This window comes from Artemia sp. Qi Xiang Cuo, chromosome 3 (genome assembly GCF_049724085.1).
Source record: "Artemia sp. Qi Xiang Cuo chromosome 3, ASM4972408v1, whole genome shotgun sequence".
NCBI classification, from domain to species: domain Eukaryota; kingdom Metazoa; phylum Arthropoda; class Branchiopoda; order Anostraca; family Artemiidae; genus Artemia; species Artemia sp. Qi Xiang Cuo.
In genome coordinates, this window is record NC_142796.1 from 84,409,055 (window position 1) to 84,433,095 (window position 24,041).

At 37.4% G+C, this 24,041-nt stretch overlaps 1 protein-coding gene across 2 annotated transcripts in view; it reads left to right on the plus strand.

The window, feature by feature from the left end:
* The window catches only part of Ggamma30A (guanine nucleotide-binding protein subunit gamma-e), a 224,381-nt gene that overhangs the window by 26,941 nt on the left and 173,399 nt on the right, over positions 1-24,041 (plus strand). The window contains exon 1 of one of the 2 annotated variants that reach the window (XM_089086684.1): positions 18,882-18,895. The exons of the other annotated variant lie outside the window; for it this stretch is intronic. The gene's annotated coding sequence lies outside the window, so the exon portion shown is untranslated. Of the gene's footprint in view, positions 1-18,881; positions 18,896-24,041 lie in introns of those variants that run through there. 2 annotated transcript variants of the gene reach the window in all.

The window sequence follows — 24,041 nt, forward strand, 5'->3', positions numbered from 1 at the left end:
AAGTGAACGTGCGCTGGGTTGAGAATTCTTTGTCCAATTATTTGGACAAAGAACACGGGTCCAGTTATTTGGTTTGGTACGTGAGTCAGCGGTGTGACTCTGTAAGCTTAACCAGAGTCGACCCAGCTCTAAATGGGTACCTGGAGAAATCTGGGGAAGGTAAGCAGGAAGGGTGTTCGAAAGCACAAGATGGCTGGCCCTCAGCCCCCCATTGCACTTCCTGGCTGAAGGGCCCCGAAATGGAGATCAGCATCGCCGGTTTGGACCTTAAGGGTCTAGTACCGTCATACTTACTTACTTTTTTACTTTTCAGCCAGGAAGTGCATTGAAGGGCTGGGGGCCAGCCATCCTTTGCTCTCACGCACCCTTCCTGTTACCTTCCTCAGTTTTCAAAAGGTACCCATTTTGAGCTGGGCTGACTCTGGCTGAGCTTACAGTCACGTCACTGACCCCCGTTCCAAACGAAATAACCAGCGACACCAGGACTCAAACTCCTGTCCTTTCGGACAAAGGATTTATTGTCTTGCCTGTTAAACGCTCGGTTAGGATAATAAAGAGAATGTTCCATGACTTCTTTCCAAGAGGGAGGGTCTAAAATAAAAATTAGGGGGGGGGGGTAATAGATTTATTTTGTCAAAAGAGTTTTATATTATTTCCAATGATTATAAACTCCACAAACGAGACAAGTTTCTTAGTTTTTGTTTTTCGGGAATATTCGTTGTAAATTTAATTTTGTGTTCCAACTTCATTGCTTTGAAAAAGGCCAACCAAAATAAGAATTCACTGAATGAGCTGTTGGACATTTGGAGCTTTAACATGGCTTTCATAGAAATAAAAACTTTTAGCCCTTCAAACAGTTTTATGTTTCCCAGTTGATTTAAAAAGTGAAAATGCTAAGAACACTTGTCGGGTACAGCTTAGGACTAATGGGCTTCTGATTACAGCAAGATTTAAGATGTTTGATAATAAGAAATGGGTACTGGGTGTCATGTCTGTCTGCCTTCTTTGTACAGATTGGAAGAATCATTTATTCCATTGTTCGGTCTGCTGAGAAGGTCTTTTTACGTAAAGAAAGGTGTTTTTGAGAAAATTTAGTTGGTGCTTCTAGATGTCTTAAAGAGAACGTCACCACCAGAGGATATCAGGCATGTAGGAGAACTCCCCCTCTTCCTGTTCTAATATTTTGGCTCATTATTCAAATTAAAAAAAAGTAGAATAAATTTAAAAACATGACATGATGAACCAAAAAAGGTGAAAATATTGACATGAGATCCGCTTTAATCTCTACCTGCCGAGCAGTGGCGTAACTAGGGGAGGGGCAAGTGGGACGGCTGTCCCCGGGCGCAACCTCTGTGACGTTGCAAACTTTTTTCTATTTATATTGCGGTAGAGGGTTGCCAACTGGGCACATTTTATGTCCAAAGGCCACATTCCCATGTGCTTGGACACAATGACATAAAAGTGCAAAAACGTTCCCCATTTTATAAATTTGGGACATAAAAGGGACATTTTGTAAAATTGGGAACACCATAAATTTGGGACATCTTGTAAATTTATGACATAAAAGAGAATATTTCCCAGTTGAATCTATATTTTGGTAAGAAAAAGGTTACTTTTCAGCAAAGTAGTGCTTATTCACTTTTTTTTTTTTTTTGAACATCCAGGTTCTAGCAGAGGTGTCGTAAGTAAACTGTTTTCTCCAAAGTAAGGGATTTACACGTTTAAAAGAGTTCCATGCTTTCACACTAAGTCATTTTGTATGAATATCTCATTTAAATTTTTCGTTTTCATTATATTTTTATGTTAACTGGCAGCTTTGAAAGAAGTTTACAAAGCGTCTTTTGGTCAATAATACAACTGCTAAAAAATAACCTTTGGTTTTTGACATTTTAAGATGGACACGTTTTAGCTAAAAGTGACAGTTTTGGATGCTCAGGGGACACATTCATGGACAAAAAGGTGGCAGTCCTGTTGCGGTAGTGATGGCAGGTGGGGGGACATTTTTCCCGGGTGCTGAATACTGCAGCTACGCCTCTGCTGCTGAAATGTCGCTGCATTTACCAATTCGATTTCATTATTATGTTAAAAGAGGAGTAAAATGGTAAGATTAGTTAAGATAGAGGATAATACTGACAGAATATCTACCGCTGCGCTGTAATTTTCATGGACAAAAAGGTGGTAGTCCTGTTGCGGTAGCGATGGCAGGTGGGGGGATATTTTTCCCGGGTGCTAAATACTGCAGCTACGCCTGTGCTGCTGAAGTGTCGTTCTCAGTTGGTAAATGTCGCTGCATTTACCAATTCGATTTCATAATTATGTTAAGAGAGGAGCAAAATGGTAAGATTAGTTAAGATCGAGGATAATGCTGACAGAATATCTACCGCTGTCCTGTACCGCTGCGCTGTAATTTTCAGTACCGTAATTACAGTGGCTTAGCCAACCGGAAACAACGGTTGATACCATGGAAATTTTACATTTGGTAGCAACTGGTTGGCAAACAAGCATTGTACAAGTTGTGTGTTACTTTAATTATTGATTTTAAGTGCAAGAAATAAATTAACTACAGAGAATACATGTGTTAAGTTTATGGCAAATCGGGCATACAAAAATGCTTGGTTTACGCGAGTATGCTCGATAATGACTTCTATTAGCGTCACTATGCCTCTTTTCATCAAGACAAACATGAGGTGAAACTGATTTTAGTAACAAAGTCCGCTGTGTTCAGCTCCTTCGCTGCTTCGATTCCCAACAACATTAAATTAGCAGTCAAGTCCAGCCGAGAGGAAGGTAAGGCATACACTAATAGTGTTTACTACCCATTGACGCATGGGCTTGATGTTTATATAGCCTTTACATTTCCACTCGGGCTAGCATAGTGATTTTGAATCTCGAGATGTTTCCTATCTCTTTTTCATATTTTGCATATAATATTTGTTTTGTGAGGTTTGTAAATTTTTCCTAACACAAAAATAACCTTCACTCGAAATGAATGCATGCTTCTGTGTTCTTCTGTTATTTTGTAATAACATAAATGATACCATTAAACCACGACAAGCTCAAGCCGCAAATGGTACTGTAATTTCACATTCATTTACATACAATTTAGGTAGCGCATGGATAAGGGACTTACCTTCTTCTTCCGAAGAAGAAGGGACTTACCTTGGAAAGGGGCCAGAGTCTTCTTCTCCTTCTTCAAAAGAAAGAAATTACTCTGCCGCTGTGCAATCATGTTCTTTTCTTCTGGAGTAAAACGCGAATAGGCGGAAGATGCGTGGGTAAGAAATGGACCGTGTCACTGGACTAAGATGATGAGTCGTTTGACTGAGAACCATGGCAAATAGAGCGAACAATTTCAAAGGATATTCCTTATGCCGAAGCCGACTCATGGATGACTGGAAATCGCTCTGTGTTAATGCACCCTATGGTGTAACCAGCACCATAGAAGAATAACGCAATCAACAACAACTCCAGTGTCCTCAATTAAGGGACAGGGAAGCCTGTACCCCCTAGACTTTCTGACCCACTCCCCTTGATTAAAAAATAGCTTTTTGGGGGTATTTTAAGTGAAAATACCCTTTTTGGTGTTTCATTGAAAAAGTTGAAAAAAATGTCAAATTCGCCTCCTCCTATGTATTGGAAAATCTATCTTGCCCCCCCCCCGCCTAGGTTCTCATGAATTGATGCCACTGAGCAACTATTCTCTGGAGCCGCCTTATCGAGGTCTATTGGGAAACAGATTATATCTATGAAACCTTTCCAGAGTAACAAAACGGTTTCTGCTTCAAATTCTTAATGACTTATTTGGAAAAAACGTAGGCTGTATACAAAACACCAGCAGAGTTTTGATTATAGCCTGAGAGTTTATGTAAGTGTTTGGGAGGGGGCTGGGACACTGCTAATCGGAAAGTAATTCTAAAAGTAATAAATTAGCATTTTCTGACATTGACGAAGTAATATATATATATATATACTTTTGTATTGTTGAGGTCAGAAGAGGGGAGAAACTGCAATATTACCAAGTAAAATATATTTGAATATTGAATTGCAATAAAAACAGTATTACAGAAAGTCCGAAGAAATAGCATTAAGCTAAAAGTGACAATACCTATTGTAAATTTAGCCTGTCCCAGAGACAGCTAAATCTAAAATCAACCGGGATATGTTATGAGACTAGTGGCATTAATTGGGGAAAGGCATTCCCCATCCAGAAGATTTTATGCCCCACATAACTTCTTGGATTAAAAAAAACCTTTCTTTAGTATTTTCGTAGAAAAATACCCTTTTTTATTCTTACTTTTTTAAAACGAAATTGCCCCCCTCCTATATTTTGAAAAATATATTTTGTCTCCTCCCCATTCATCTTTTTTGTGAACACGCGCCACCAAACGAGAAGCTGTTTGAAATGCAAATTTTTCAAACAAACCTGTCTTATGGGAATGTACTTCATGGAAGCCAGTAGGGGGAGGGGGCGCTTTTCAGGTAACAAGACGACATTAAACTTTAGGGCTGTTCTTTTACTCATCTTTGTGCTAAGATCTTATATCTTTTGACTAAGAACGCTTAAGAGTGAAATCTTAGCACTAAGATCTTACATCTTACAGCGTTCTTTTGCAAACGTCTTTCGTCATTCTTTTCTGATCAGCGGTTTAAGAATAATGATGAATATAGATGAAGGCGTTTGGTGAAAAGAGGGTTTGTAGGAGAGGGGGGGGGGGCTAAATGCCGCCCGTCACTTTTGACGCTTAAAAAGGAACTAGAACTTTCAGTTTTCAACCAAATGAGCCTCTTTTGAAGTTAAACAGCCCTCCTTTCCGCAAAAACCTTAAATACCCCCTAGGCATAACTTACAACCCTTGCCCATAATCTCTGGGGTTTGTTTCAACCCCGAAATCCTTGTTATATAATATTTAGACTATTTTGAATAGAATGGCTTTATAGGGGGGGGGGGGGTTGTCATCCTCAAAGACATAATTTCAAGACCTTTCAACTACGTTGAACAAAATGGCCTCATCTAAATGTGGATCGGAAATGTTTGGGGAAATGATGGGCGTGGGGTGATTCTCCCTCCGATTACTTTTGACTATTAAATAGGGCAATAACCCTTTAAATTTTCAATCTAATGAGCCCTTTTTGAAGTTTTTACGACAACGATATGTGTAAAAACCTTATATGCCCCAAGGCATAAGTTACAACCTTTGCCCCGAGGACTATTTTTTGGGGGGGGGGGTGTCATACTTAAAGACGAGATTTCTAGACCCTTCAACTACGTTCAACAAAATCGCTAATCAAAATTTTGGTCGGGAGTGTTTGGGAAAATGATGGGCGTAAGGGGGCATTTGCCCTCCGATCGCTTTAGACTATTAATAAGGGCACTAGCCCTCTCAATTCCCAATTGAATGAGCCGTTTTGACTTTTCTACGACAGCGTTTTCAATAAAATCTTATATGCCCCCAGGGCGTAATTTAAAGCCTTGCCCTGTGGACTGTCGGGGGTTTGTCGTCCTCAGGCAAAATTTCCGGACTTTTCAACTACGTTGAACAAAATGGATATCTCAAAATTTTGATTGGAAGTATTTGGGGAAATGTTTGGCGTGATTGGGGGGTTAGTTGCCCTCCGATCACTTTCAACTATTAAAAAGGGCACTAGTCCTTTCAATTTCCAACCGAATGATCCCTTTTTGAGTTTATTCGATAATGCTTTCTATATAAAGACCTAATATGCCGCCAAGGCATAACTTACAAACCTTTTTATGAGGGATCGGGGGGGGATGGGTTATCATCCCTGAATATCTCAAAATTTTGATTGCATGTGTTTGGGGAAAGAGTGGGTGTGAGAGGGGGGTTAGTTGCCCTTCAATCACTTTTGACTTTTAAAAATAGCACTAGTCCTTTCAATTTCCAATCGAATGAGCCCTTTTTGAAGTTTCTACGACAACGCTTTCTATAAAAACCTTAAATGCCCCCAGGGCATAACTTACAACCCTTGCCCTGAGGGCTCTTGGGAGAGGGGTGTCATCCTCAAAGATATAATTTGGTGTCTGTGTGTGTGTGTGTGTTTGTCTATGTGTGCCTGAGACTCTAGGCAGGCATGCCTTTCCAAAACTAACCTGACAAGCATGTGTCCAATAAGAGAGTCATACTTACTCCCGCAATTTACCCGTGCCGCAGCCATTTAAGTATTTGCCTCTTAATTACTTGGACTATCTGTCTTGGCTTGTCTCTTTCTATAATTAGCGATGTCTTGATGCAACCTACTGTAAAATACTTGATAACTTCAATTCAAAATCAACAGCTTCTGTTGGTTAACTGTAAACTTAATGATTTTTTGTTATGTTTGGAAGTTCCGGTTACTATTAGCCCGAGTTGCTCCTTATTTAATGTTCGTTACTAAGAACGGTTTGATTGGAATTTTTAGCCCCGCGGACAGAATTAATTTGCCCAGTTGAATGCTCCGAACACCTATCCTTGAAACAGTATAGTAGCACACATTAATGTTTAATAAAAATAATGAAATGAATACATTGCCCAGTTGAATGCTCTTAACACCTATCTTGGAAACAGTATAGTAGCACACATTAATTTTTAATAAAAATAATGAAATGAATACACGTAGACCTCGGCGCCGCGCCGACTAGGGAAGACCGGTGGTGGTGGGGCCAAAAACAGCACGCCATGCCACGCCGCCTGTAAGATGTCGGCAGCGCGCCGCCGGCGTGATCAATGTTGACCGTAAACACTAATTTTTTCATAAGTTTTTCTCAAACCACAGCTAAAATTCACAACTGATTCGAGCATATTCTTGAGTTCGAAAATTCACAAGACGCTGGCTGGCAACTGCTCTTCTTCGTTATTCATCAAGGGAAGTATAAATCTGGTAGAAACGAAATGGCTGTGACGTTTCAGAACCCTTGCATAATACGAGTAGTTGAAGTATCCATTAGCTATGTATTCTTAACATAAATAATTATCAAAATTAGTAGTTTTTTTCATTGAGCATTACTGCATAGAAGACTTCAAATACTGTATCACAAAATTCGTCAGTTATCTGGGTAAAAACTTTGAATATAACTTTGAACTTAGAAGCTTAATCTTTTCATAATACCCTTTGCCTATATCTGTTTTGTCACCTTTAAAACAGTTGAAATAGGCGACTTTGATATTGATTGTTTTTTTTTTGCTCTTTTGGATTCTTAAAAAGCTTGCTTGTATTAAAAACTGGTTTTTAATAACAATTTAAAAAAAAATGCATTTTAAAGTTTTTTTGGCTTCTTTATAGAATATGTCATGTAGGCTAAGGCTGAACTGCTGCTTTTTTATTGGTTTTGGCTGCTCTTTTGGATATTATTCATTTTTTCTTTTGGAAATTCATTCCAAATTATAAACAGATAAATACCTAATATCAGTCAAATTATAAACTGCATCTAAAAGGAATAAATTTATCAAATTGAAAAATACATGATGAACACTTCACATGAGAAAATTTCAACTACAATGAAACAAAAAACACTTAATGTTTTTTTTGGTATGAAGAAAAATGAAGTGCCAACTATTTTCTTTGGTAAAAAATTAAAAGCCTATCCGTTTTTAATCCAATTAAATGAAAATAATATGCAGACTGAAGTAGCTCAAGGAAGATGTTGGGATTTTCATCCTAGTTCGTCACTTTTAATCCAAACAAAAAGGTTAGGACACTTCGTATCAGTTATTGAGTTTAAGCTTTGATTTCCAAATGCTCACAAAAATTACCAAATTTAACAAAGTTACAACAAAAAGTCACAAGTGGTCAAAATACTCAAAGACTCCTCCCTTATCCCCACCCAGGCTCAAAGCTTCTGCTATGGTCGTTTCTATGGAAATCTCCAAAGATTTTCTTTTCAAAATAGCTGTCGAGCGTAGTTAGGGGTATTTAGCCTTTTTTGCTTTTCTTCAAAGCTTTGAAAAAAGTATTATAATATTCCAAATGTTACATTTGTGCATATTTTTGTTAATCATTTGCGGGATAATCGAATTTCTTAAACCACTGTAGATACTTAAGAACGTTGCAACATCTAGTACCCTGAGGTCATAAGATTGTCAAAGACTCCTCCTTGAACCTCCAAAATTGAAAGCTTGTATTATGACCTGGCCTTTTAATGTAACTTAGGCACTGGACAAAGGGCGCCATTGTCACTTGAGCGCAAAATTAGGTGGGGATGTTGATATTACTTTCGTCACACCAATTCGTTTTAGTGTGAATGTGCCTGGTACTTATGAATGAATGTTTTCAAATTAAACTCGTTTCAACAATAAGAAAAAAAAACGGGTTGGACGCATATGTCCCTTTCCCTTTGGACGACAAAACCGTGCAAGTGCTGTATCAAGTATAACTCACGAAAATCTTGTTAATTTTCGTCAATTTTTCAACTTTTTGGCATCCCTGCTTTCAAAAAAAAAAATCAAGGTACCATCACTTAAATATCTCAACTCCCTATGCCCCCCCCTCTGGATACCATCTTGATACGATACCTTCTCTGCTTTAAATAAAAAAAAATAATTAACTTATTGGCATCCTAGCTTTTAAAAAAAATCTAGGTATTATCATTTAAATATGATAGCTCACTACCCCCTCCCCCCCGGGATACCACCTTGATAGGATGCCGTTTCTGCTTTAAATTAAAAAATATTAACTTTTTGGGATCCCTGCTTTTAATAAAAAAAATTCAAGATATTATCATTTAAATGTAATACCTCCCTTGGCACCCCTGCTTTCAATAGAAAAAAAAATGAGGTATTATCATTTAAAAATGATAGCCCCCTATCCCCCCCTATAGGCAATAATTTAAAATTTAATTTTGAAGCATATTTTTCGGGCAACTTCTGGATCAATCTTTAATTCCCCAACCTAGTACATAGCTTAGTCTATAGCCAAATTTTGTCTCAATAGAAGTTTTTTTTGTTGGGGGGGGATAAAAAAGTTTCAGAAAGAAGATTGTATTTTCTATCAGGGTTCAACAGTTGAGTATTAAACATTAATAAAATCTTATCTAAAAACAGCAAAAAAAAATATGCAAATTTACAATTCAGCTGTAAAAACAATCTGTCGGCTGTCAATTTCAAAATCCAATTGAAGGCTGAAGCTGTATAGTAGTGAATGCGTTCTATAATTCTGTTCAACTTGAAAATAAAATTCTTGACTACGAATGATGTAAGAAATAGCGATTAGGAAACTGCATTCGAAATGACAAACTCATTTCATAAAGACGATTTTTTTGTCAACATATGAAGAACTGTGTATATTACAATATTGGCAATTGCATATTGCATCTTTCTGGTTTTTATGCAAAGTAACAAAAGAGACGAAAATTAATGAACAAGAGAGTAGTGAGGAATAATGGTATGCAAAGTAATATTTGGCAGTGAAAGTCACTGGTGATAAATTGCTAGGGGTGGCACCGTGATTACGTGATTTTTGGGGATTCGGGGAACCAAATTTGTTTTTCGGGGTGACGCATAGATTTTTGGTAAAATACCCGAAAATTCGGGAATAGTGCAAGCCCTGCTTGATTTCTAGTCAGGCAAATCGAAATACTAAACCACACGAGAAGGAAAAGCTCCGACTTTGCGGTTGACGCAATAAAGAATTGCCGCAAAATTAATTTGAAGTCGACCAAACGCCGCCGCCTCTGCCGACGGTGGCGTGCCTTCGGCACGCCGGTGACTTTCGACCGGAACTCTCGTCGGCGGCGTTCGGTCGATTCGTCGGCGTGGCGCCGGGGTCTAAATACACGGCTTTAGCATTTTACTTTGAAACCGTCGACGACGTTCATTGTTTTTCTCATAGGACAATTTTGAATTTTAATTAATAGCTGAGTAATTACTGAATAGGTTTTTTGCGAAACGGATTTTTTTCTATTGAACAGGTGTCGCCAAGGGGTAAATTAGCCCCTTGGAAAGGGATGACATAAAGAAGTGTATAATTAGTAGCAACTAAGAAATACTCCCATTTAAATCCTGCTAAAAACAAAGCTACTGGCATAACTTGCCCCCCCCCCCGTGAGTGCTAATTAAATAGATTTATAGGCTATAAGTTTTAAGATATTTTGTTTTAGTCCGTTTTATCCATAGGCACCCGCAGAAATGTTCCCAAGGGCTGGGCGCGCACTGTTTTTCCGGAGGGAGCATTTTTGGTTACCAGAAAAACTCAGTGCATTTTTTTACGAATATTATGAAATATTTCACTTTTAGTAATATTTTTGTTTTCAGAGGGCCAAGCCCATTCCCAGGGCCGGATTTTTAGCTTGACCCAAGTGTTTTTCCCAGAAGCGGATTTTGGCCCAAGCGTTTTTGCCGCTCCCGTTTTGCAAGATTTTCGGGGAAATTCGCAAAAATTCGAGGATAATGAAAGCATTGAACAGAACGCAACTGATGAGCCAAAAGTAATGAAACAGAGAGGTGATACCGAACTCTCAGCTGCCATTCTTGGGAGATATCTGACAGTTTATAAGTGGCCAAGGAATTCCTGTGTTAGTCTAAAAATCACCTTTCCATGAATAGGCAGCGTGGCAGTGGAGTGTACCTGGCACTTTGACGATAAATCACATCAGTACAGTTTTTGTTAAAAAAAAAATGACTCAGTGATAATTTATTGCACTCCTTGGCATTGTGCTCCCCAGTAGCTTGCCTAGTCTGGATAAGATTGGGGCCGGTTCCCTTGCACCTTTCCAGGGCGCTTTTGAGGATCAATGAGCTCTACCAGATTGAGTATCCCCTTCAATATCTTTTTGACTTGTTATAATTGCATAGTGGTTTTTTGAAAATTTAATAATTTGTGAATCGAATAGTTAGTTGTTTTTAGCCTGATGCGGTTGTTCGCGGTGGTTTGTTTAGTTGTCAACACTTTAAAGCTTTCCCATATATATGTCTAAACTAGTGGTAATTTTATTAATTAAGAAATGGCAAATAAAGATATTGTTAGCATTACACAAATTGAAATGGTAATTTTTTTGTCTTCTCTTTCCTATCGAACCACCTAGCTGGATCTCTTGCTGGAGAAACCTTCCACTTGGGGGGGGGGGGGGAGAGATTTCAGGGAAAGATTTTCCACTAGGGAGATTTCGACTTTAAAATGAGTCGGTTTATTTGAAAAAAATATTGCAAATTTATGTCGCATGAGCTGCGAAGCAATAGTTTTTGTTCGTTTGGGGTTTTATCTTAGCTCTTTACTTCTAACAGAAAAACGTTGTTTTTTTATGACATTTCATAACAACTGTTTGGGTTTCATTTTCCCATGTTTTCTGGTTATAGACCTAGTGTTTGATATGTGTAAACTCAGAATGGAAAAAACATGTTTTTACTAAGCGAGCCAAGCTTTTACCAGTTCAAATTTCTAGATTTAAAAACAAAAGCGTCGTTCCAACTCTTCATAGGGAAGGGAACAAGGGCCAAGAATTACCTTTAGAGCGCTTAGACTCAAGAAAAATTCATTTCTACTCACGTTGACTTTTTTTTAGATTTTGGAATCTTAAATGGGAGGGGGTTTCTTTCCTTTGGGTAAATTACGGGGTCCCTTTCAAATTATGTCTTTGTTTTCGAGATAGGAAAAAACTTATAGCCTTGTTTGTTGGTATCATGGTTTTATACATGCCTTGTCTGTGCGTAATAAGGCAGCAAACTTTTTACTGAATAGCAAATGTTTTCGGCGATTTTGGTTTGAGATTTTAGAAATTTGGATATATTCTCTTCTGATGCTTCAGATTTTACATGCTAAACAAATTTTAAATGTGAAAATGATGACAAAATAAAAGTCTATTTGATCCTAGTGGCTAATGGAGCATAAATATAAGGTGCAGAAACAACAGTCTCCGTCCGAAGAGGGCCGAATCGCTATGGAATGAAAATTCTGAGTTTCAATTGATTTAAAACTGTAGAAAAGTTATTTTCATGGCCTCGTAGCTTCTGAGGTTATAATACTGCGGTGTATTCAACCCTAAGCACGTAGGATATATGCAGTGAGTAGAAACAGAGAGGTTATTAAAGACAATTAATTTTAAGCTTCATTTGACTGAGTTGATTCGTTTAAAACTTTATAATTTGTATTCAGTGTTGTATAGCTATGGACCAGCTACAAGGGAGGGGGGAGTGTTGTCAGTGAATCTTTCCGTGTTTGGATGAAGGATGGGGTTTGAAGCCTCGCAAACCACATTTTTGGCCCCTGTTGTATTGAGAGGTACTTTAGGAAACATGGACGAGGGTGGGCGAATTTATGGCTTAATCTTTTATCACTTGGAGGATTATATTTGTACCAAAACATTGCATTTATATGCTAACCTGCGCATATAACCTTTTACGTTATTGTACTTCGTTAAAAATTCTATGTATTATTTTGTGGTTACTCCGTGAATGTGAATTTCATCGTTTTTTATATTGATCTGTTTTTGAGTGTAAAGACTGGAAGGCAATTACTTGATTATATATGTATTGAATACAAGCAAGAGTCAAGTTTGTGTGCCTTTTTCGCCTGGCTTTGTTTGCTACAATCGGCTTACTTTCGACAGGATGCGGTATTTTGCTTAATATCCTGCGGTAATTACTTCTAAATCGGCGTGGTTTTTTTTAATGTCTGTATATAATCTTGTAGTATACTATAGTGAAGTATCCTACTATTACTGGCACATCAGCTATAATATTTATGCTTACAATAGAGACTTGTGGAGTACAACATTACGCCATATAAACAAACTTGGATTATATGAGAGATTCCCCCATTCTATGAAGGGGGGAATGATATATGTACTGTTCAAGAGGAGGTCAAAGAAACCAAAGACAATGAATATTTCACACAATCGTGACAATTTACGGCTGCCCCCTCCCACCTCCCTAGCAATCATTTCCAGAGGGCAGGGTTAATATTAGGTGCAAAATTTTTAGGCTCTATTGAGGTATTTCAGAGAACTCCGCTGGTCGGCCACGCTAACCTAACCTGAAGGAACCTAATTTAAAAGTATTTAACTTAATATAACCTAATCTATTCAGATATACTGCAAATTGAAACATCAACAGAGGTAACACTGACATGATAAACCACGACACAACATTACAAAAAATATTTAAAAAAAATCCAAATTGCACTTTTAAACATCAACAGAGGTAATAGTGACAAGAAAAATCACAAGACAACGCCACAAAAAATATTCCAAGTCATTCATTTCAACGAAAAAAATCCAAGATGCACTTTTAAACATCAACAGAATGTAACACTGACAAGATAAACTACGACACAAGTCTACAAAAATATTCCAAATCATACGTTTCTGCAAAAAAATCCAAAATGCACTTTGAAACATCAATAGAGTGTAACACTGACAAGATAAAGCCCGACACAACACTACAAAAGTATTCCAAGTCATACGTTTCAACAAAAAAATCCCAAAATGTACTTTGAAACATCAACAGAATGTAATACTGACAAGATAAACCACGACACAACAGTACAAAAAATATTCCAAGTCAAATGTTTCAACGAAAATATTTCAAAATGCACTTTTAAACATCAATAGAATGTAACATTGAAAAGATAAACCACAACACAACACTATAAAACATATTAATACTTTTTAACGAAAAAATTCCAAAACGCACTTTGGAACATCAACAGAATGTAACACTGACAAGACAAACCACGACACAACACTACAAAAATATTCCAATTCATACGTTTCGGCGAAAAAAAAATTCTAAAATGCACTTTGAAACATCAACAGAATGTAACGCTGACAAGATAAACTACGACACCAAACAATACGTTTCAACAAAAAAAATCCTAAATGTGCTTTGGAAGGTCAGAACAATATCATACTGTAGAGATCAATCGCGGCACAAAACTATAAAAATATTTCAAGCCATACGTTTTAACGAAAAACATTCCAAATCTTACTTTGAAACCACAAGAGAATGCAACACTGACAAGATAAACCACGACTCAACGCTGGAAAAATATTCCAAGTCATATGTTTCTACGAAGAAATTCCAAAATGCACTTTGAAACATCAACAGAATGTAACACTGACAAGATAAACCACGACACAACACTTCAAATATATTCCGGGCCCTACGTTTTAACGAAAAAATTCCAAAATGAACTTTGAAACATCAAAAGAATGTAGCAATGACAAGTTACACCATGACACAACCCTACAAAATTATTCTAAGTAATACGTTTCAGCGAAAAAATTCAAAATGCACTGTGAAACATCAACAGAATGTAACACTAACAAAATAAACCATGACACGGCACTATCAAAATATTCCTATTCATACGTTTTAAACTATAAAATGCCGAAGTAAACTTTTATACATCAACAGAATGCAACACTGACAAGATAAACCACGAGACAAATTTCGGTGCCCTAAATGTGAAATGCTTTAAAAATGCATGTAAATTTGTTTATTATTAAAAATTTTATATATACAAAACACTATGTCCTTTTAGATTTCTTCTTCTAGCTATAGGTAATCATCAGAAACGATAAGTGGCTGCAGCTCGTCAGGATTCAGCTTGTATTCATCTTGACATGCAAAGTCAGGTTCACATTTTCTACAATTTAGTGTTACTTCATTGTTGTTAAATCTTTTTGTAAAGTCAATAATACTATTCTGATTCATATTATAAAGTTCACGTTTTTCAATTTGCTTATTTGAAGCAATGTCACATACAAAATTCTCATTTGAAGAATCACTTTCTGTAACAGCCAAATATAAGTCTGTAGGTTTATAATCAAAGTAGCCGGTATCTTCACAGCGATGTCGTAAAAAGCACTTTATTATTATCTTATTTTATAGACTCTGTTATTATTCAAGCAATTGAAGCGTAGACTTGGTTCTTCTTCCCAAAACAATTTAAAGCCACGACGATACCAGTCTCTTAAAAATAAACTGACCTCATATTTAGGGTTTTTTGCAATCATGCCACGGTAAATGTTTTCTCACTGATCACGCTTGTCATAGTGACAATTGGAACATAAGAAACCTCTCATATGAGACTCACAAATCTCTTCAAGACAGGAATTACAGTCCTTAATTTACATAGCATAACCTTTATGCAATTTACATGGATTGCATAATTTACACTTTCATTATAGTCATCAGCAAAAGTGAAAGCCTCACATGATGAACAGCTGCCCAAAGTATACAAGCATAATGGACATTTGTAAAACATTTTTCGATATTGACTGTCTCACTTCCAAAAAGAAAGTTATGGGGAAAATGAATGTTCTTTGCTATCACTTTTAACTTATTGGATCGTTAGAGAAATGGGAGGAGTAACTGAAACTCTGGGTATTCTGTAAATTGAGAAAATGCCCAGGATCCACTACGCATAAGTCTCAGGCAATAGTCAAATGATGGAGACTCATTTCTCATTACATTAACAATCATCCTCTTAGTGAAAATTCTCTTCTGCGACGACAATCTTTGAAAATTATCATCTAGAATTACCCATTGCTCCAAAGTAAGAAGATTTCCTATAATTTTCTGTCTGTCCACTTTACTCATTTTAATTCTGACAGTCTTTTCTCACTTCCAAAAAGAAACTGACTCGCGATCAATAAGAAATGTCTTCTAGGACGTTAAAAACATGTTTAGACATGATTTTGTACAAAATGGTCGTCTAAGGTTTTTGTATTCATAGTCTTGGCTCAAGAAAACGATGCATTTTCGTTTAAAAAGTTTTTAATAGGACTTAAATTCGCATCTAATATCAACCATACCCCTGAAATTGTGTTCTAGGGTGCAAGGGGCTGCCGCATATTATGACGGTGACGTAAAATAGTCATAGTCGTGGCACAAAAACGCTTTTTTTGGTTACGAGCTCTCTGAAATACCTCAATAGTGCCTAAAAATTCTGCACCTAATATCAACCCTGCCCTCTGGAAATGACTGCTAGGGAGGTGGGGAGGGCGTATATTGTCACGATGGTGTGAAATATTCATAGTCTTGGCTCAAAGAAACGGTGTGTTTTCTTTGAAAAGCCCTGAATAGTGCCTAAGAAATTTACACCTAATATCAACCCTGCCCTCTAGAAATGATTGCTAGGGGGAGTGTGGGGGGAGTTTTATCACGATGGTGTGGAATATTTAGAGTATTTATAGTATTGGCTCAAGGAAACGATGCTTTTCCGTTAAAAAGTTACTAATAGGACTTAAATTTGCATCTAATATCAGCGATACCGCCGGGAAAAATGTTGCACCTAATATCAACCCTGCCCTCCGGAAATGATTGCAAGGGAGGTGGGGGAGCCGTACGTTGTCACGATGGTGTTAAATATTCATAGTCTTGGCTCGAAGAAACGATGTAATTTCGTTAAAGCTCTCAGAAATAATAAATCATGAAGTATTAGGTATAATAGGGCTTAAATTTAGCTCTAATATCAACCCTGCCCTCTGGAATTGCATGCTGCTAGTACCCATACCTTTCTCTAATTCACGCATATTTTGCTTATATGATAGCCTATATCAGGTTTTTTCATGTTTTGTCGTGTTTTTAACTGCTTTTTCTGTGATTTCAGTGTTTTATAGCGCTTTTTATCAATAAATTTTGTATTTACAAAAGTCGGTGTCTTCTTAGCTTTATTAATCTAGGACGATTCTTCAATAGATAATTATTTACATAATGAAAAATCGAACAGCAAAACTACATAGCTTCTGCGTGTCTAGTTCGCATTAGTGCGGAAACTGTCAGGTGCATTTAATAATACAAGAATCAATAAGACTGGGGATGCTTGTGCTCTAATGCGGAAAGGGTTGGAAATAATTTAATCGATTGAACATGGGGATTGTTATTTCTAGAATATAATGACTAGGACTGAATATTGGGAATGGGATTTTAGTGGTGTTGCTTGATGCGCTTTCCCACTGGAAGAAAATTGACCTTTCGAGTCCTAGCGAGGACAAAGAACTAAATGAAAGAGAAAAGAAACGCTTTGAAAGAAATAAAAAATAAAATGCTTTGAACGTTTCGGGCGAATAAAATGCTAAGAAATGTATTAAGCGACAGTGATGCGAGCGTCATTATATAAAAAGTGTGGCCTGACCTTACATAAAGTGTGCGCCGTCATTAATTTAAAAAAGAGAACAAAAAATGCTTTGAACATTTTGGGCGAAAAAAAAAATCTCAAGAAAAGGTATTATTTGACAGTGATGCACGCCGTCATTGCATGACATCACATAAGGTGTTTGCCGTGCTCGGTTATAAGCGGGGATTCCCTATGGGTTCTGACGTTAGGTTACATGAAATTATGTCTATATTAGACTTGAGCGTTTGAAACAGGGTTCTTCGTAACGTCATTGGAGTTCAGAGGGAATCTTGTGTCGTGGGAATATTGCCAACTGTGTTCCCTTTAATAGAACCGGTGAACGGAATCAATAAAAAATGGGCGAGGGTGTGTCTTGTGACGTCAGAGGGCTCCGTTTATAATCCCATGTTATTATCCCTATGGATATTGCAGAGATCCCATGTTAATTTCCATATGACTGCCTTGAAAATCCCAAGTTAATTTCCCTATGGCTGCCTTTAAAATCCCAAGTTAATTTTCCAATGGATGCCACAGAAATCCCATGTTAATTTTCCTATGGATGTTGCAGAAATCCCATGTTAATTTCATATGGATCTATTTAAAGGTGAGGGTGTGTCTTGATGTCACAGGGCTGCGCTTAAAATCCCATGTTAATTTTCCTATGGGTGTTGAAGAAACCCCATGTTAATTTCTCCATGGCTGCCTTTAAAATCCCATGTTAATTTCCCTATCTGCGTCATTACGTCAGAGGACATGTCACGGAAATTCTATAGCAAAAGGCAGGGCATGTCACAGAATCAATAGATAGGATACTACCGAAAACAAAATAAACTCCCATTTAAATACTGGTAAAAACAAAGCTCCTGCTATAGCTTATCCCCTGCCCTCCCCCTGCTAATTAAATAGATTTATCGGCTATAATTTTAAAAATCTTTTCTTTTAATCCACATTGTCCATAGGCACCCGCAGAAATCTTCCCTAGGGATGGGCGCACACTGTTTTTCCGGACGGGTAATTTTTTCTACCAGAAAAGCTCTGTGCATTTTCTTTCTTCTTTTTTTTTACAAATTTTATAAAATATTTCGCTTTTAGCAATATTTTTCTCTTTAGGGGGACAATTCTATTCTAGGAATTGTCCTGTTTCTAGGCCCAAGTGTTTTTGTCATTCTGTTTTGGCGAGATTTTCAGGAAAATCCCCGAAAATGCGGGGATAGTGGAAGCACTGAACAGAACGCAACTGATGAGCCAAAAATAATGTAAGATAGAGGTGATACCGCACTCTCAGGTCTCCCATTATTTGGAGATATCTGACTGTTTATAAGTGACCACGTAATTCCCGTGTTGTTTTAAAATCATATTTCTGGGAATAGGGAGTGCGGCAGCGGTTTGCACCTGGTACTTTGATGATAAATCACATAAGTCTAGTTTTGTTAAGAAACAATTGCTTAGTGATAACTTATTGCGCTCCTAGGCATTGTGCGCCCCTAGGCCCGACCCTATTAGTAAATATGGGCCTATGTATTTACTGTTGCCAATATACCAACTTGATTTCAGCATCAACAGTTTATTGGTTAGATCCCCTCTGTCCAAAAATGTATATTATTACGTAGATAAGTTCCCATCGCCTGGCAGATAAAATAAACCTCTCATGCTCCAGCGGCAGTGGTACAAAAAAGTTCGATTAATTTCACGGAAACTAATTTCTCTTCATGGACGAAATTTATGTTTAAAATAAAGAAATGTCAATAGTTATTTTGAGCCTGTGTTTGGGGGATTATTCGCTCAGTACAAAATAAGAAGGACTCTGTGGAAGAATATATATCTTAGTTCTTTGAGCGACAAAGACCAGGTAATTAGTATTTTGTCTCCAGGGCCAGATTACCCGTGAGTGTGGGCCCTATGCCAAGGATCGTTAGCGGGCTCCCAAGAAATGTTTATGTATTTCAGCATCGAAAACAGGTTGGATCAGAAGATTTCATTTGGGGGGGGTTGTCAGAAATAATGAAAAGAACTATATCTTTATATCAGGCTTTTCAATCGCTCCATGAGAAAGGTCATAATATTATCCCCTTTTTTACCCAGGCAATATACTGAATATATGTTTTGTACCAGGCATATGGAAAAATAGCTTGTGGCCTGCCATGTTTAGGCACCGTGATGATTGTTTAATGTGTCTAAGCTAGTTGTCCATTGAAGGTTACAGACATTAGTAGATTAAATGGCACGAATTTCCAATAGGTTGCCAATTCCGCCAACTGGTGTGCATCTTCGGGTGCCACATGTTCCGCTACGTTGCGTCTTGCATAGCACACTTCGAGCCAAGCTTGGCGCGCAACAGCTGTTGGCAACCACTCAAAAACTTCTATAAAAGGCGATTTCAGTGTAATACTACAGAAAGTGATAAATCAAACAGTTCGTGGTAACGAACTGTAAGTAAGGAACGACCCGGCTCAATAGTAAACGAAACTCTAAAAACGGTATTTTGATAACAATAGATTCATCAAAAGAATCAGACTTTTATGCTGATTTCAAATATATAAGTTTCATCATGATTAGTCCTACCCATCAAAAGTTAAGCTCCTGAGAAAATTTGTCTGATTTTCGAAAAAGGGGGAAACACCCTCTAAAAGTCATAGAACCTTAATGAACACACCATCAGATTCAGCGTATCAGAGAACCCTACTGTAGAGGTTTCAAGTTCCTATCTGCAAAAATGATCTTTCTGGCAGAAGAAAGATCACAGATGTGTGTATTTGTTTTTTTTTTCCAGGGGTGATCGAATGGACCCAGTAGTCCTAGGCTACTAGGCGCCTAGGCATGGAGTGCTACTAGGCCCCATCCCACGCTAATTTTTTCCCAAAGTCACCCGATCAAAATTTTGAGATGGCTATTTTGTTCAGCATAGTCGAAAAATATAATTACTATGCCTCTGAGGATGACTTAATCCCCCACAGCTCCCGGGGGAAGGTCTGCAAGTTATTTACTTTGCTCAATGTTTACATATAGTATTGGTTATTGGGAAATATACAGAAGTTTTCAGGATTTTTTTTCTGGTAGTTGGGGGGCGGGGGTTAAGTTGGAAAATCTTTCCATGGAGGAAGTTTTCATGTGGGAGGGGACATTGCTATGAAGGGGGCGCTGGATTTCCCAGCATTATTTGAAAAACGATCAGAAATTAAATAGAAAAAAAATCAACTGAAAATAAGGAGCAACATCAAAACTTAAAACGAACAGAAATTATTACGCATATGATTGGTTTCGCCCCCTAGTCATTACCCCACTCTTTACGCTGAAGTTTTTTTGTACTTTCATAAGAGCTATTTATTCTAATTAACGGCCTTTGTGATTAAGGGGTCATTCTTAAAGAATTGGAACAAAATTTGAACTTTTGCGTAAAGAGCGAGGTATTGACAGTAGAGGTCTAAGTACCATTTTGCTTGCGTGTATACAAATTACCATGTTATTCTACGTTCCATGGCACCTTTCCAAGGCAGATTATCAGACTGGTTATTTGGCAGTGTATAATGTTGTCAAACAGGTTTTTTCTGTTATTGTTGTCAATTGCACAATGAATGTACGTCACGAGTTCACGTGCACATTCTTAAAAAACTGGTATGATATAAAGTAGTCAAAACATGATGAGATTTGCGAATTGGATTGTAGGATTCGCGAATTTGATCCTATTAAGGTGGAGAAAAAAAGAAAAGGGTTTAGCATTTGCAAATAATTCAATGTGTTGTCAATTTAAAATAGTTTAGAAATAAAAAAATTTAACAAGAAATGGCTGAAAAGCGTTTTGAGTGAAATGGGTTGATTTTGTACTGTATAATACACATGTGATGTTTGGACAGTGTTGTCAATTTAAAATATGTTAACGTTCCTTCCTTCCCTCATTTCTTAGAGCAGGGGAGGGGGGGTCAATTTTGGAGTGAAAAACCAAAATAATCAGAATTAAAAATAAAGCGTGATATGCCTCAAGGGGAAGGCTCAGAGGCCCTTCGTTCCCCCATTTCTGAGGGCAGGGGAGGAGGGGGTCAATTTTGGAGGGAAAACCAAAAATACTCAGAATCGAAAATAAATGAGATCTGCCTCAAGGGCAAGGCTCAGAGGCCCCTCCTTCCTCCATTTCTGAGGGCTGGGGAGGGGGGGGTGTTAATTTTGGAGGGAAAACCAAAAATACTCAGAATTGAAAATAAACGGGATCTGCCTGAAGGGGAAGGCTCAGAGGCCCCTCCTCCCCCCATTTCTGAGGGCTGGGGAGGGGGGTCAATTTTGGCGGGAAAACCAAAAACACACAGAAACGAAAATAACCGCGATCTGCCTCACGGGCAAGGCTCAGAGGCCCTTCGTTCCCCCATTTCTGAGGGCAGGGGAGGGGGGGTCAATTTGGGAGGGAAAACGAAAAACACTCAGAATCGAAAATAAATGGTATATGCCTCAAGGGGAAGGCTCAGAGGCCCTTCGTTCCCTCATTTCTGAGGGCAGGGGAGGGGGGTCAATTTTGGAGGGGAAACAAAAATGCTCAGAATCGAAGATAATTTCCATTCGTCTTAGTTTTTTTTAACGATGCTCCTTATTTCTAGTTGAAAATGCTTATTTTTTAATTTAATTGGGAATGAAAAGTCAAACTCTAACATAAAGAACAAGGTATTTTGGAGGGGGTAGCTAACTTCGTATACGGGATCATTTCCATGCGTCTTAGTTTTTAACGATGCTCCTTATTTCTAGTTGAAAATGCTTATTTTTTAATTTAATTGGGAATGAAAAGTCAAACTCTAACAAAAAGAACAAGGTATTTTGGAGGGGGTAGCTAACTTCATATACGGGATAATTTCCAGTGGTCTTAGTTTTTAAAGATGCTCCTTATTTCTAGTTGAAAATTCTTATTTTTTTTATTTAATTGGGAATGAAAAGTCAAAGTCTAACATAAAGAACAAGGTATTTCGGAGGGGGTAGCTAACTTCATATACGGGATAATTTCCATTAGTCTTAGTTTTTAACGATGCTCCTTATTTCTAGTTGAAAATTCTTATTTTTCAATTTAATTGGGAATGAAAAGTCAAAGTCTAACATAAAGAACAAGGTATTTCGGAGGGGGTAGCTAACTTCATATACGGGATAATTTCCATTCGTCTTAGTTTTTAAAGATGCTCCTTATTTCTAGTTGAAAATGCTTATTTTTTTAATTTAATTGGGAATGAAATTATTTCGGAGGGGGTAGCTAACTTCATATACGGGATAATTTCCATTCGTCTTAGTTTTTAACGATGCTCCTTATTTCTAGTTGAAAATGCTTATTTTATAATTTAATTAGGGTGAAAAGTCAAAGTCTAACAAGCTATTTCAGAGGGGGCAGCTCAATTCATATACGGGATAATTTCCATTAGTCTTAGTTTTTTAACGATGCTACTTATTTCTAGTTGAAAATGCTTATTTGTTAATTTAATTGTGATGAAAAGTCAAAAGTCTAACATAAAAGAACAAGTTATTTCGGAGGGGGGCTCGTTAATGATATTGATATTAGTGCGTAAACTACAAACTGATAAAAATATCCAGAACTTTTTTTTTATTATATCCATTACTTTGAAGACAATTCTTAATATTAATTGGCTTTAGAAATATAAATCAAAAAAAACAATCCAAACAGTCATTGCTTTGTCGAATTTTTAGCAAAAAAAAAAGGATTGTAACACCTGATTGCCCCGTTTTCCAACTTTTACCTTGAGAATCGATGTTGTTAGCAGAATTTCAAAAGATCGTTTATGAGTGCTGGCGTATCTGATGATAAAAATGCTTATTTTTTAATTTAATTAGGGTGAAAAGTCAAAAGTGTAATATAAAAAGAACAAGGTATTTCGGAGGGGGGGGGGGGGCAGCTCACTTCATATACGGGGTAATTTCCATTCGTCTTAGTTTTTTTAACGATGCTCCTTATTTCTAGTTGAAAATACTTATATTTTAATTTAATCGTGATGAAAAGTCAAAAGTCTAACATAAAAAAACAGGGTATTTCGGAGAGGGGCTTGTTACTGATATTGATATTAGAGCGTAAACTAGAAACTGACAAAAATATCCAGAACTTTATTTTCTTATAGTCTTGACTTTGAAGACATTTCTTCATCTTAATTGGCTTTAGAAATATCATGCAAAATAAACTAGCCTAACAGTCATTGCTTTGTCGAATTTTGAGCAAAAACAAAAGGATTGTAACACCTGATTGGCCCGTTTTCCAACTTTTACCTTGAGAATCGATGTTGTTAGCAGAATTTCAAAAGATCGTTTATGAGTGCTGGCGTATCTGATGAAATAATTTAGGTCGTATGATCAATTTAATTTTTTTTTTTTTTTAATTCAGTAGTTTTTCAGTAAGGACACTCGATATCCTAAAAGTGTTTGATTCAAACTTTTACCTTGAGAATTGATGTTGTTAGAAGAATTTCAAAAGGATCGTTTATGAGTGCTGGCGTATCTGATGAAATAATTTAGGTCGTATGATAATTTTTTTTTTAATGCAGTAGTTTTTTTTTAGTAAGGACAATCGAGACAACACGCACACAGAGAGAACACACACACACAGATATAAAAAACACATAGAGACGACACAAGCATAGAGACAACACACACCCACAGAGACGACACCCACACAGAGACGACACACACACACACACACACAGAGATGACACACACACAGAGAGACGACAGACTCAAAGTGACGACTTACACATAGAGACGACACACACACACACACAGAGAGAGACGACAAACACACAGAGACGAGACACATAGAGAGACGACACACACACAGAGAGATGACAAAAACACACAGAGAAAACACACACACACACAAAGAGTCGACACACACAGATACGAAACAAACACATATAAGACAAACCAAAAGAGACGACACACACACAGATAAGACACACACACACACACACACATAGAGGACCCAAACACACATAGAAGACAAACATCAGGCGCCAGCAAACACCCAT